This window comes from Schistocerca gregaria, unplaced genomic scaffold (assembly GCF_023897955.1).
Source record: "Schistocerca gregaria isolate iqSchGreg1 unplaced genomic scaffold, iqSchGreg1.2 ptg001040l, whole genome shotgun sequence".
Classification (NCBI taxonomy): domain Eukaryota; kingdom Metazoa; phylum Arthropoda; class Insecta; order Orthoptera; family Acrididae; genus Schistocerca; species Schistocerca gregaria.
This window is the reverse complement of record NW_026062387.1, coordinates 140,544-154,003: the sequence shown is the minus strand read 5'-3', so window position 1 is coordinate 154,003 and position 13,460 is coordinate 140,544. Positions and strand designations below refer to the sequence as shown.

General features: G+C 46.0%; 2 non-coding genes across 2 annotated transcripts; both read left to right on the top strand.

The window, feature by feature from the left end:
• The first annotated feature begins 6,687 nt into the window (after positions 1–6,687).
• Positions 6,688–6,759, top strand: Trnan-auu (transfer RNA asparagine (anticodon AUU)). Its single transcript has one exon. It is a non-coding gene; the product is annotated as a tRNA-Asn (tRNA).
• A 4,487-nt stretch (positions 6,760–11,246) lies between these two features.
• On the top strand, positions 11,247–11,318 carry Trnan-auu (transfer RNA asparagine (anticodon AUU)). Its single transcript has one exon. It is a non-coding gene; the product is annotated as a tRNA-Asn (tRNA).
• Positions 11,319–13,460: the final 2,142 nt, after the last annotated feature.

Here is a 13,460-nt window from a genome sequence, read left to right as displayed (position 1 = left end):
ATAAAGTATGTGTGTTAATTTTGACGCCACTAGCTCTGCATGTTGTCATGCAATTTCTTTACCTCTCAGAAATGATTATGACATAAAAGTGAAGTACGTGACGAGTGTGACGTTAGGAAAACATTAGGCATCATGGAGAGATTCTGTATGGGACCACCCAACCCAAACGAGTACTGTGTGACGTTCTACCCGGCAGGTATTCACCGAGGTAGCCGGCTAACTCAGTCGGTAGAGCGTCAGACTCTTAATCCCTGGGTCGTGGGTTCGATCCAGACGCTGGGCGGAACAGTATTTTGTTCCGCTGCTGGTGTAAATTACCGTTTTTCTGATTAACGAGATTTAATGGAAATAGCAACTTTAAACTTTGCCTACGTCTCTGTCAGTGGCAAGGAAACTGTATTTGAAGGTGAAGGTGATTTTGTAGACATGTGTGAAAGACATGTTCTGAAATGCAAGTGTTTTTGTTTGGAGAGCACATCGGTTACGTGTCAGATGTGTAGCCAAGCAGTAATTTGTCGCCATAGGTGCAAATATTAGCCGGTAATATGAAGTGTTGTCAGCTAAAGTCTGATGATGTAGACGACCGTAAGGACGAAGTACCCAAGAGTACCGCTAGGCCGCGCCTCTTTAGCTCAGTGGTAGAGCACTGGTCTATTAAACCAGGGGTCGTAAGTTCCATTCCCACAGGAGAAAGATGAATTTTGGAAATCAGTTGCGCGTCGTGGCCGTATAGCAAACAGTACCTGTGATGACGAACAATTAGCGACAGGCGTTTTTTTAAAAATTACTCTCAAATGCGATTAAGGCGAATGGCGCAGATAAAGCATTTGCCAAAGCGGTACAGCATAAGGTGGGACGAGGCAGTCTGAATTACATTTTATAGATGTATTCCTCACATATCTCAGAGCCTCTCGCGATATTCGTCGTCGTCGTCGTCGTCGTCGCCGCCGCCGCTTCTGCAGAAGTAGCAAATGGCAATCGTAGCAAATGCGGCGAGGGACGCCCTGCCTTCGATTCCGAATGCACAAAGTGTGTGGTCTTGTTTCTCAGTCTATATTTGGTCGGTCACGTCAGAGGTTGAATGTAACGAATGGGTGGGAAAGAGCAAGGGGCAGCGGCTGTGTAGAACGAAAACATAAATCCTCAGGGGTGTGAGCGTTTCGAGATGAGTCGTATACATGTAAATGTTGGTCGTCAGTGACCGTGTGGCCTAATGGATAAGGCGTCGGACTTCGGATCTGAAGATAACAGGTTCGAATGCTGTCACGCTTGTGTTTTTCCAGTTCTGAAAAAGAAACATAACGTTTTAATGTAGCAATTGAGCAGTACGAAACCGTCTGAATGTTGCTGTTGACCATTTTTTGCTTGGAGATGCTCTTGAGCTTGAAACACACACAACAAGACCGGTGTTAACTAGCGAAATGGTCGGCAGAGTGCCGACACAGCGAGTTTTGACTATCACTTGCACATCTAAAACAACGTCGGAAAGTAACTCGTTCGGCTTTTGAGTCACATAAAGTATGTGTGTTAATTTTGACGCCACTAGCTCTGCATGTTGTCATGCAATTTCTTTACCTCTCAGAAATGATTATGACATAAAAGTGAAGTACGTGACGAGTGTGACGTTAGGAAAACATTAGGCATCATGGAGAGATTCTGTATGGGACCACCCAACCCAAACGAGTACTGTGTGACGTTCTACCCGGCAGGTATTCACCGAGGTAGCCGGCTAGCTCAGTCGGTAGAGCGTCAGACTCTTAATCCCTGGGTTGTGGGTTCGATCCAGACGCTGGGCGGAACAGTATTTTGTTCCGCTGCTGGTGTAAATTACCGTTTTTCTGATTAACGAGATTTAATGGAAATAGCAACTTTAAACTTTGCCTACGTCTCTGTCAGTGGCAAGGAAACTGTATTTGAAGGTGAAGGTGATTTTGTAGACATGTGTGAAAGACATGTTCTGAAATGCAAGTGTTTTTGTTTGGAGAGCACATCGGTTACGTGTCAGATGTGTAGCCAAGCAGTAATTTGTCGCCATAGGTGCAAATATTAGCCGGTAATATGAAGTGTTGTCAGCTAAAGTCTGATGATGTAGACGACCGTAAGGACGAAGTACCCAAGAGTACCGCTAGGCCGCGCCTCTTTAGCTCAGTGGTAGAGCACTGGTCTATTAAACCAGGGGTCGTAAGTTCCATTCCCACAGGAGAAAGATGAATTTTGGAAATCAGTTGCGCGTCGTGGCCGTATAGCAAACAGTACCTGTGATGACGAACAATTAGCGACAGGCGTTTTTTTAAGAATTACTCTCAGATGCGATTAAGGCGAATGGCGCAGATAAAGCATTTGCCAAAGCGGTACAGCATAAGGTGGGACGAGGCAGTCTGAATTACATTTTATAGATGTATTCCTCACATATCTCAGAGCCTCTCGCGATATTCGTCGTCGTCGTCGTCGTCGTCGTCGTCGCCGCCGCCGCTTCTGCAGAAGTAGCAAATGGCAATCGTAGCAAATGCGGCGAGGGACGCCCTGCCTTCGATTCCGAATGCACAAAGTGTGTGGTCTTGTTTCTCAGTCTATATTTGGTCGGTCACGTCAGAGGTTGAATGTAACGAATGGGTGGGAAAGAGCAAGGGGCAGCGGCTGTGTAGAACGAAAACACAAATCCTCAGGGGTGTGAGCGTTTCGAGATGAGTCGTATACATGTAAATGTTGGTCGTCAGTGACCGTGTGGCCTAATGCATAAGGCGTCGGACTTCGGATCTGAAGATTACAGGTTCGAATGCTGTCACGCTTGTGTTTTTCCAGTTCTGAAAAAGAAACATAACGTTTTAATGTAGCAATTGAGCAGTACGAAACCGTCTGAATGTTGCTGTTGACCATTTTTTGCTTGGAGATGCTCTTTAGCTTGAAACACACACAACAAGACCGGTGTTAACTAGCGAAATGGTCGGCATAGTGCCGACACAGCGAGTTTTGACTATCACTTGCACATCTAAAACAACGTCGGAAAGTAACTCGTTCGGCTTTTGAGTCACATAAAGTATGTGTGTTAATTTTGACGCCACTAGCTCTGCATGTTGTCATGCAATTTCTTTACCTCTCAGAAATGATTATGACATAAAAGTGAAGTACGTGACGAGTGTGACGTTAGGAAAACATTAGGCATCATGGAGAGATTCTGTATGGGACCACCCAACCCAAACGAGTACTGTGTGACGTTCTACCCGGCAGGTATTCACCGAGGTAGCCGGCTAGCTCAGTCGGTAGAGCGTCAAACTCTTAATCCCTGGGTCGTGGGTTCGATCCAGACGCTGGGCGGAACAGTATTTTGTTCCGCTGCAGGTGTAAATTACCGTTTTTCTGATTAACGAGATTTAATGGAAATAGCAACTTTAAACTTTGCCTACGTCTCTGTCAGTGGCAAGGAAACTGTATTTGAAGGTGAAGGTGATTTTGTAGACATGTGTGAAAGACATGTTCTGAAATGCAAGTGTTTTTGTTTGGAGAGCACATCGGTTACGTGTCAGATGTGTAGCCAAGCAGTAATTTGTCGCCATAGGTGCAAATATTAGCCGGTAATATGAAGTGTTGTCAGCTAAAGTCTGATGATGTAGACGACCGTAAGGACGAAGTACCCAAGAGTACTGCTAGGCCGCGCCTCTTTAGCTTAGTGGTAGAGCACTGGTCTATTAAACCAGGGGTCGTAAGTTCCATTCCCACAGGAGAAAGATGAATTTTGGAAATCAGTTGCGCGTCGTGGCCGTATAGCAAACAGTACCTGTGATGACGAACAATTAGCGACAGGCGTTTTTTTAAGAATTACTCTCAGATGCGATTAAGGCGAATGGCGCAGATAAAGCATTTGCCAAAGCGGTACAGCATAAGGTGGGACGAGGCAGTCTGAATTACATTTTATAGATGTATTCCTCACATATCTCAGAGCCTCTCGCGATATTCGTCGTCGTCGTCGTCGTCGTCGTCGCCGCCGCCGCTTCTGCAGAAGTAGCAAATGGCAATCGTAGCAAATGCGGCGAGGGACGCCCTGCCTTCGATTCCGAATGCACAAAGTGTGTGGTCTTGTTTCTCAGTCTATATTTGGTCGGTCACGTCAGAGGTTGAATGTAACGAATGGGTGGGAAAGAGCAAGGGGCAGCGGCTGTGTAGAACGAAAACACAAATCCTCAGGGGTGTGAGCGTTTCGAGATGAGTCGTATACATGTAAATGTTGGTCGTCAGTGACCGTGTGGCCTAATGGATAAGGCGTCGGACTTCGGATCTGAAGATTACAGGTTCGAATGCTGTCACGCTTGTGTTTTCCAGTTCTGAAAAAGAAACATAACGTTTTAATGTAGCAATTGAGCAGTACGAAACCGTCTGAATGTTGCTGTTGACCATTTTTTGCTTGGAGATGCTCTTGAGCTTGAAACACACACAACAAGACCGGTGTTAACTAGCGAAATGGTCGGCAGAGTGCCGTCACAGCGAGTTTTGACTATCACTTGCACATCTAAAACAACGTCGGAAAGTAACTCGTTCGGCTTTTGAGTCACATAAAGTATGTGTGTTAATTTTGACGCCACCAGCTCCGCATGTTGTCATGCAATTTCTTTACCTCTCAGAAATGATTATGACATAAAAGTGAAGTACGTGACGAGTGTGACGTTAGGAAAACATTAGGCATCATGGAGAGATTCTGTATGGGACCACCCAACCCAAACGAGTACTGTGTGACATTCTAACCGGCAGGTATTCACCGAGGTAGCCGGCTAGCTCAGTCGGTAGAGCGTCAGACTCTTAATCCCTGGGTGGTGGGTTCGATCCAGACGCTGGGCGGAACAGTATTTTGTTCCGCTGCAGGTGTAAATTACCGTTTTTCTGATTAACGAGATATAATGGAAATAGCAACTTTAAACTTTGCCTACGTCTCTGTCAGTGGCAAGGAAACTGTATTTGAAGGTGAAGGTGATTTTGTAGACATGTGTGAAAGACATGTTCTGAAATGCAAGTGTTTTTGTTTGGAGAGCACATCGGTTACGTGTCAGATGTGTAGCCAAGCAGTAATTTGTCGCCATAGGTGCAAATATTAGCCGGTAATATGAAGTGTTGTCAGCTAAAGTCTGATGATGTAGACGACCGTAAGGACGAAGTACCCAAGAGTACCGCTAGGCTGCGCCTCTTTAGCTCAGTTGTAGAGCACTGGTCTATTAAACCAGGGGTCGTAAGTTCCATTCTCACAGGAGAAAGATGAATTTTGGAAATCAGTTGCGCGTCGTGGCCGTATAGCAAACAGTACCTGTGATGACGAACAATTAGCGACAGGCGTTTTTTAAAGAATTACTCTCAGATGCGATTAAGGCGAATGGCGCAGATAAAGCATTTGCCAAAGCGGTACAGCATAAGGTGGGACGAGGCAGTCTGAATTACATTTTATAGATGTATTCCTCACATATCTCAGAGCCTCTCGCGATATTCGTCGTCGTCGTCGTCGTCGTCGTCGTCGTCGCCGCCGCTTCTGCAGAAGTAGCAAATGGCAATCGTAGCAAATGCGGCGAGGGTCGCCCTGCCTTCGATTCCGAATGCACAAAGTGTGTGGTCTTGTTTCTCAGTCTATATTTGGTGGGTCACGTCAGAGGTTGAATGTAACGAATGGGTGGGAAAGAGCAAGGGGCAGCGGCTGTGTAGAACGAAAACACAAATCCTCAGGGGTGTGAGCGTTTCGAGATGAGTCGTATACATGCAAATGTTGGTCGTCAGTGACCGTGTGGCCTAATGGATAAGGCGTCGGACTTCGGATCTGAAGATTACAGGTTCGAATGCTGTCACGCTTGTGTTTTCCCAGTTCTGAAACAGAAACATAACGTTTTAATGTAGCAATTGAGCAGTACGAAACCGTCTGAATGTTGCTGTTGACCATTTTTTGCTTGGAGATGCTCTTGAGCTTGAAACACACACAACAAGACCGGTGTTAACTAGCGAAATGGTCGGCAGAGTGCCGACACAGCGAGTTTTGACTATCACTTGCACATCTAAAACAACGTCGGAAAGTAACTCGTTCGGCTTTTGAGTCACATAAAGTATGTGTGTTAATTTTGACGCCACTAGCTCTGCATGTTGTCATGCAATTTCTTTACCTCTCAGAAATGATTATGACATAAAAGTGAAGTACGTGACGAGTGTGACGTTAGGAAAACATTAGGCATCATGGAGAGATTCTGTATGGGACCACCCAACCCAAACGAGTACTGTGTGACGTTCTACCCGGCAGGTATTCACCGAGGTAGCCGGCTAGCTCAGTCGGTAGAGCGTCACACTCTTAATCCCTGGGTCCTGGGTTCGATCCAGACGCTGGGCGGAACAGTACTTTGTTCCGCTGCTGGTGTAAAGTACCGTTTTTCTGATTAACGAGATATAATGGAAATAGCAACTTTAAACTTTGCCTACGTCTCTGTCAGTGGCAAGGAAACTGTATTTGAAGGTGAAGGTGATTTTGTAGACATGTGTGAAAGACATGTTCTGAAATGCAAGTGTTTTTGTTTGGAGAGCACATCGGTTACGTGTCAGATGTGTAGCCAAGCAGTAATTTGTCGCCATAGGTGCAAATATTAGCCGGTAATATGAAGTGTTGTCAGCTAAAGTCTGATGATGTAGACGACCGTAAGGACGAAGTACCCAAGAGTACCGCTAGGCCGCGCCTCTTTAGCTCAGTGGTAGAGCGCTGGTCTATTAAACCAGGGGTCGTAAGTTCCATTCTCACAGGAGAAAGATGAATTTTGGAAATCAGTTGCGCGTCGTGGCCGTATAGCAAACAGTACCTGTGATGACGAACAATTAGCGACAGGCGTTTTTTTAAGAATTACTCTCAGATGCGATTAAGGCGAATGGCGCAGATAAAGCATTTGCCAAAGCGGTACAGCATAAGGTGGGACGAGGCAGTCTGAATTACATTTTATAGATGTATTCCTCACATATCTCAGAGCCTCTCGCGATATTCGTCTTCGTCGTCGTCGTCGTCGTCGTCGTCGCCGCCGCCGCTTCTGCAGAAGTAGCAAATGGCAATCGTAGCAAATGCGGCGAGGGACGCCCTGCCTTCGATTCCGAATGCACAAAGTGTGTGGTCTTGTTTCTCAGTCTATATTTGGTCGGTCACGTCAGAGGTTGAATGTAACGAATGGGTGGGAAAGAGCAAGGGGCAGCGGCTGTGTAGAACGAAAACACAAATCCTCAGGGGTGTGAGCGTTTCGAGATGAGTCGTATACATGTAAATGTTGGTCGTCAGTGACCGTGTGGCCTAATGGATAAGGCGTCGGACTTCGGATCTGAAGATTACAGGTTCGAATGCTGTCACGCTTGTGTTTTTCCAGTTCTGAAAAAGAAACATAACGTTTTAATGTAGCAATTGAGCAGTACGAAACCGTCTGAATGTTGCTGTTGACCATTTTTTGCTTGGAGATGCTCTTGAGCTTGAAACACACACAACAAGACCGGTGTTAACTAGCGAAATGGTCGGCAGAGTGCCGACACAGCGAGTTTTGACTATCACTTGCACATCTAAAACAACGTCGGAAACTAACTCGTTCGGCTTTTGAGTCACATAAAGTATGTGTGTTAATTTTGACGCCACTAGCTCTGCATGTTGTCATGCAATTTCTTTACCTCTCAGAAATGATTATGACATAAAAGTGAAGTACGTGACGAGTGTGACGTTAGGAAAACATTAGGCATCATGGAGAGATTCTGTATGGGACCACCCAACCCAAACGAGTACTGTGTGACGTTCTACCCGGGAGGTATTCACCGAGGTAGCCGGCTAGCTCAGTCGGTAGAGCGTCAGACTCTTAATGCCTGGGTCGTGGGTTCGATCCAGACGCTGGGCGGAACAGTATTTTGTTCCGCTGCTGGTGTAAATTACCGTTTTTCTGATTAACGAGATTTAATGGAAATAGCAACTTTAAACTTTGCCTACGTCTCTGTCAGTGGCAAGGAAACTGTATTTGAAGGTGAAGGTGATTTTGTAGACATGTGTGAAAGACATGTTCTGAAATGCAAGTGTTTTTGTTTGGAGAGCACATCGGTTACGTGTCAGATGTGTAGCCAAGCAGTAATTTGTCGCCATAGGTGCAAATATTAGCCGGTAATATGAAGTGTTGTCAGCTAAAGTCTGATGATGTAGACGACCGTAAGGACGAAGTACCCAAGAGTACTGCTAGGCCGCGCCTCTTTAGCTTAGTGGTAGAGCACTGGTCTATTAAACCAGGAGCCGTAAGTTCCATTCCCACAGGAGAAAGATGAATTTTGGAAATCAGTTGCGCGTCGTGGCCGTATAGCAAACAGTACCTGTGATGACGAACAATTAGCGACAGGCGTTTTTTTAAGAATTACTCTCAGATGCGATTAAGGCGAATGGCGCAGATAAAGCATTTGCCAAAGCGGTACAGCATAAGGTGGGACGAGGCAGTCTGAATTACATTTTATAGATGTATTCCTCACATATCTCAGAGCCTCTCGCGATATTCGTCGTCGTCGTCGTCGTCGTCGTCGTCGTCGCCGCCGCCGCTTCTGCAGAAGTAGCAAATGGCAATCGTAGCAAATGCGGCGAGGGACGCCCTGCCTTCGATTCCGAATGCACAAAGTGTGTGGTCTTGTTTCTCAGTCTATATTTGGTCGGTCACGTCAGAGGTTGAATGTAACGAATGGGTGGGAAAGAGCAAGGGGCAGCGGCTGTGTAGAACGAAAACACAAATCCTCAGGGGTGTGAGCGTTTCGAGATGAGTCGTATACATGTAAATGTTGGTCGTCAGTGACCGTGTGGCCTAATGGATAAGGCGTCGGACTTCGGATCTGAAGATTACAGGTTCGAATGCTGTCACGCTTGTGTTTTCCAGTTCTGAAAAAGAAACATAACGTTTTAATGTAGCAATTGAGCAGTACGAAACCGTCTGAATGTTGCTGTTGACCATTTTTTGCTTGGAGATGCTCTTGAGCTTGAAACACACACAACAAGACCGGTGTTAACTAGCGAAATGGTCGGCAGAGTGCCGTCACAGCGAGTTTTGACTATCACTTGCACATCTAAAACAACGTCGGAAAGTAACTCGTTCGGCTTTTGAGTCACATAAAGTACGTGTGTTAATTTTGACGCCACCAGCTCCGCATGTTGTCATGCAATTTCTTTACCTCTCAGAAATGATTATGACATAAAAGTGAAGTACGTGACGAGTGTGACGTTAGGAAAACATTAGGCATCATGGAGAGATTCTGTATGGGACCACCCAACCCAAACGAGTACTGTGTGACATTCTAACCGGCAGGTATTCACCGAGGTAGCCGGCTAGCTCAGTCGGTAGAGCGTCAGACTCTTAATCCCTGGGTGGTGGGTTCGATCCAGACGCTGGGCGGAACAGTATTTTGTTCCGCTGCAGGTGTAAATTACCGTTTTTCTGATTAACGAGATATAATGGAAATAGCAACTTTAAACTTTGCCTACGTCTCTGTCAGTGGCAAGGAAACTGTATTTGAAGGTGAAGGTGATTTTGTAGACATGTGTGAAAGACATGTTCTGAAATGCAAGTGTTTTTGTTTGGAGAGCACATCGGTTACGTGTCAGATGTGTAGCCAAGCAGTAATTTGTCGCCATAGGTGCAAATATTAGCCGGTAATATGAAGTGTTGTCAGCTAAAGTCTGATGATGTAGACGACCGTAAGGACGAAGTACCCAAGAGTACCGCTAGGCTGCGCCTCTTTAGCTCAGTGGTAGAGCACTGGTCTATTAAACCAGGGGTCGTAAGTTCCATTCTCACAGGAGAAAGATGAATTTTGGAAATCAGTTGCGCGTCGTGGCCGTATAGCAAACAGTACCTGTGATGACGAACAATTAGCGACAGGCGTTTTTTAAAGAATTACTCTCAGATGCGATTAAGGCGAATGGCGCAGATAAAGCATTTGCCAAAGCGGTACAGCATAAGGTGGGACGAGGCAGTCTGAATTACATTTTATAGATGTATTCCTCACATATCTCAGAGCCTCTCGCGATATTCGTCGTCGTCGTCGTCGTCGTCGTCGTCGTCGCCGCTTCTGCAGAAGTAGCAAATGGCAATCGTAGCAAATGCGGCGAGGGTCGCCCTGCCTTCGATTCCGAATGCACAAAGTGTGTGGTCTTGTTTCTCAGTCTATATTTGGTGGGTCACGTCAGAGGTTGAATGTAACGAATGGGTGGGAAAGAGCAAGGGGCAGCGGCTGTGTAGAACGAAAACACAAATCCTCAGGGGTGTGAGCGTTTCGAGATGAGTCGTATACATGCAAATGTTGGTCGTCAGTGACCGTGTGGCCTAATGGATAAGGCGTCGGACTTCGGATCTGAAGATTACAGGTTCGAATGCTGTCACGCTTGTGTTTTTCCAGTTCTGAAACAGAAACATAACGTTTTAATGTAGCAATTGAGCAGTACGAAACCGTCTGAATGTTGCTGTTGACCATTTTTTGCTTGGAGATGCTCTTGAGCTTGAAACACACACAACAAGACCGGTGTTAACTAGCGAAATGGTCGGCAGAGTGCCGACACAGCGAGTTTTGACTATCACTTGCACATCTAAAACAACGTCGGAAAGTAACTCGTTCGGCTTTTGAGTCACATAAAGTATGTGTGTTAATTTTGACGCCACTAGCTCTGCATGTTGTCATGCAATTTCTTTACCTCTCAGAAATGATTATGACATAAAAGTGAAGTACGTGACGAGTGTGACGTTAGGAAAACATTAGGCATCATGGAGAGATTCTGTATGGGACCACCCAACCCAAACGAGTACTGTGTGACGTTCTACCCGGCAGGTATTCACCGAGGTAGCCGGCTAGCTCAGTCGGTAGAGCGTCACACTCTTAATCCCTGGGTCCTGGGTTCGATCCAGACGCTGGGCGGAACAGTACTTTGTTCCGCTGCTGGTGTAAAGTACCGTTTTTCTGATTAACGAGATATAATGGAAATAGCAACTTTAAACTTTGCCTACGTCTCTGTCAGTGGCAAGGAAACTGTATTTGAAGGTGAAGGTGATTTTGTAGACATGTGTGAAAGACATGTTCTGAAATGCAAGTGTTTTTGTTTGGAGAGCACATCGGTTACGTGTCAGATGTGTAGCCAAGCAGTAATTTGTCGCCATAGGTGCAAATATTAGCCGGTAATATGAAGTGTTGTCAGCTAAAGTCTGATGATGTAGACGACCGTAAGGACGAAGTACCCAAGAGTACCGCTAGGCCGCGCCTCTTTAGCTCAGTGGTAGAGCGCTGGTCTATTAAACCAGGGGTCGTAAGTTCCATTCTCACAGGAGAAAGATGAATTTTGGAAATCAGTTGCGCGTCGTGGCCGTATAGCAAACAGTACCTGTGATGACGAACAATTAGCGACAGGCGTTTTTTTAAGAATTACTCTCAGATGCGATTAAGGCGAATGGCGCAGATAAAGCATTTGCCAAAGCGGTACAGCATAAGGTGGGACGAGGCAGTCTGAATTACATTTTATAGATGTATTCCTCACATATCTCAGAGCCTCTCGCGATATTCGTCGTCGTCGTCGTCGTCGTCGTCGTCGTCGCCGCCGCCGCTTCTGCAGAAGTAGCAAATGGCAATCGTAGCAAATGCGGCGAGGGACGCCCTGCCTTCGATTCCGAATGCACAAAGTGTGTGGTCTTGTTTCTCAGTCTATATTTGGTCGGTCACGTCAGAGGTTGAATGTAACGAATGGGTGGGAAAGAGCAAGGGGCAGCGGCTGTGTAGAACGAAAACACAAATCCTCAGGGGTGTGAGCGTTTCGAGATGAGTCGTATACATGTAAATGTTGGTCGTCAGTGACCGTGTGGCCTAATGGATAAGGCGTCGGACTTCGGATCTGAAGATTACAGGTTCGAATGCTCTCACGCTTGTGTTTTTCCAGTTCTGAAAAAGAAACATAACGTTTTAATGTAGCAATTGAGCAGTACGAAACCGTCTGAATGTTGCTGTTGACCATTTTTTGCTTGGAGATGCTCTTGAGCTTGAAACACACACAACAAGACCGGTGTTAACTAGCGAAATGGTCGGCAGAGTGCCGACACAGCGAGTTTTGACTATCACTTGCACATCTAAAACAACGTCGGAAACTAACTCGTTCGGCTTTTGAGTCACATAAAGTATGTGTGTTAATTTTGACGCCACTAGCTCTGCATGTTGTCATGCAATTTCTTTACCTCTCAGAAATGATTATGACATAAAAGTGAAGTACGTGACGAGTGTGACGTTAGGAAAACATTAGGCATCATGGAGAGATTCTGTATGGGACCACCCAACCCAAACGAGTACTGTGTGACGTTCTACCCGGCAGGTATTCACCGAGGTAGCCGGCTAGCTCAGTCGGTAGAGCGTCAGACTCTTAATGCCTGGGTCGTGGGTTCGATCCAGACGCTGGGCGGAACAGTATTTTGTTCCGCTGCTGGTGTAAATTACCGTTTTTCTGATTAACGAGATTTAATGGAAATAGCAACTTTAAACTTTGCCTACGTCTCTGTCAGTGGCAAGGAAACTGTATTTGAAGGTGAAGGTGATTTTGTAGACATGTGTGAAAGACATGTTCTGAAATGCAAGTGTTTTTGTTTGGAGAGCACATCGGTTACGTGTCAGATGTGTAGCCAAGCAGTAATTTGTCGCCATAGGTGCAAATATTAGCCGGTAATATGAAGTGTTGTCAGCTAAAGTCTGATGATGTAGACGACCGTAAGGACGAAGTACCCAAGAGTACCGCTAGGCCGCGCCTCTTTAGCTCAGTGGTAGAGCACTGGTCTATTAAACCAGGGGTCGTAAGTTCCATTCTCACAGGAGAAAGATGAATTTTGGAAATCTGTTGCGCGTCGTGGCCGTATAGCAAACAGTACCTGTGATGACGAACAATTAGCGACAGGCGTTTTTTTAAGAATTACTCTCAGATGCGATTAAGGCGAATGGCGCAGATAAAGCATTTGCCAAAGCGGTACAGCATAAGGTGGGACGAGGCAGTCTGAATTACATTTTATAGATGTATTCCTTACATATCTCAGAGCCTCTCGCGATATTCGTCGTCGTCGTCGTCGTCGTCGCCGCCGCCGCCGCTTCTGCAGAAGTAGCAAATGGCAATCGTAGCAAATGCGGCGAGGGACGCCCTGCCTTCGATTCCGAATGCACAAAGTGTGTGGTCTTGTTTCTCAGTCTATATTTGGTCGGTCACGTCAGAGGTTGAATGTAACGAATGGGTGGGAAAGAGCAAGGGGCAGCGGCTGTGTAGAACGGAAACACAAATCCTCAGGGGTGTGAGCGTTTCGAGATGAGTCGTATACATGTAAATGTTGGTCGTCAGTGACCGTGTGGCCTAATGGATAAGGCGTCGGACTTCGGATCTGAAGATTACAGGTTCGAATGCTGTCACGCTTGTGTTTTTCCAGTTCTGAAAAAGAAACATAACGTTTTAA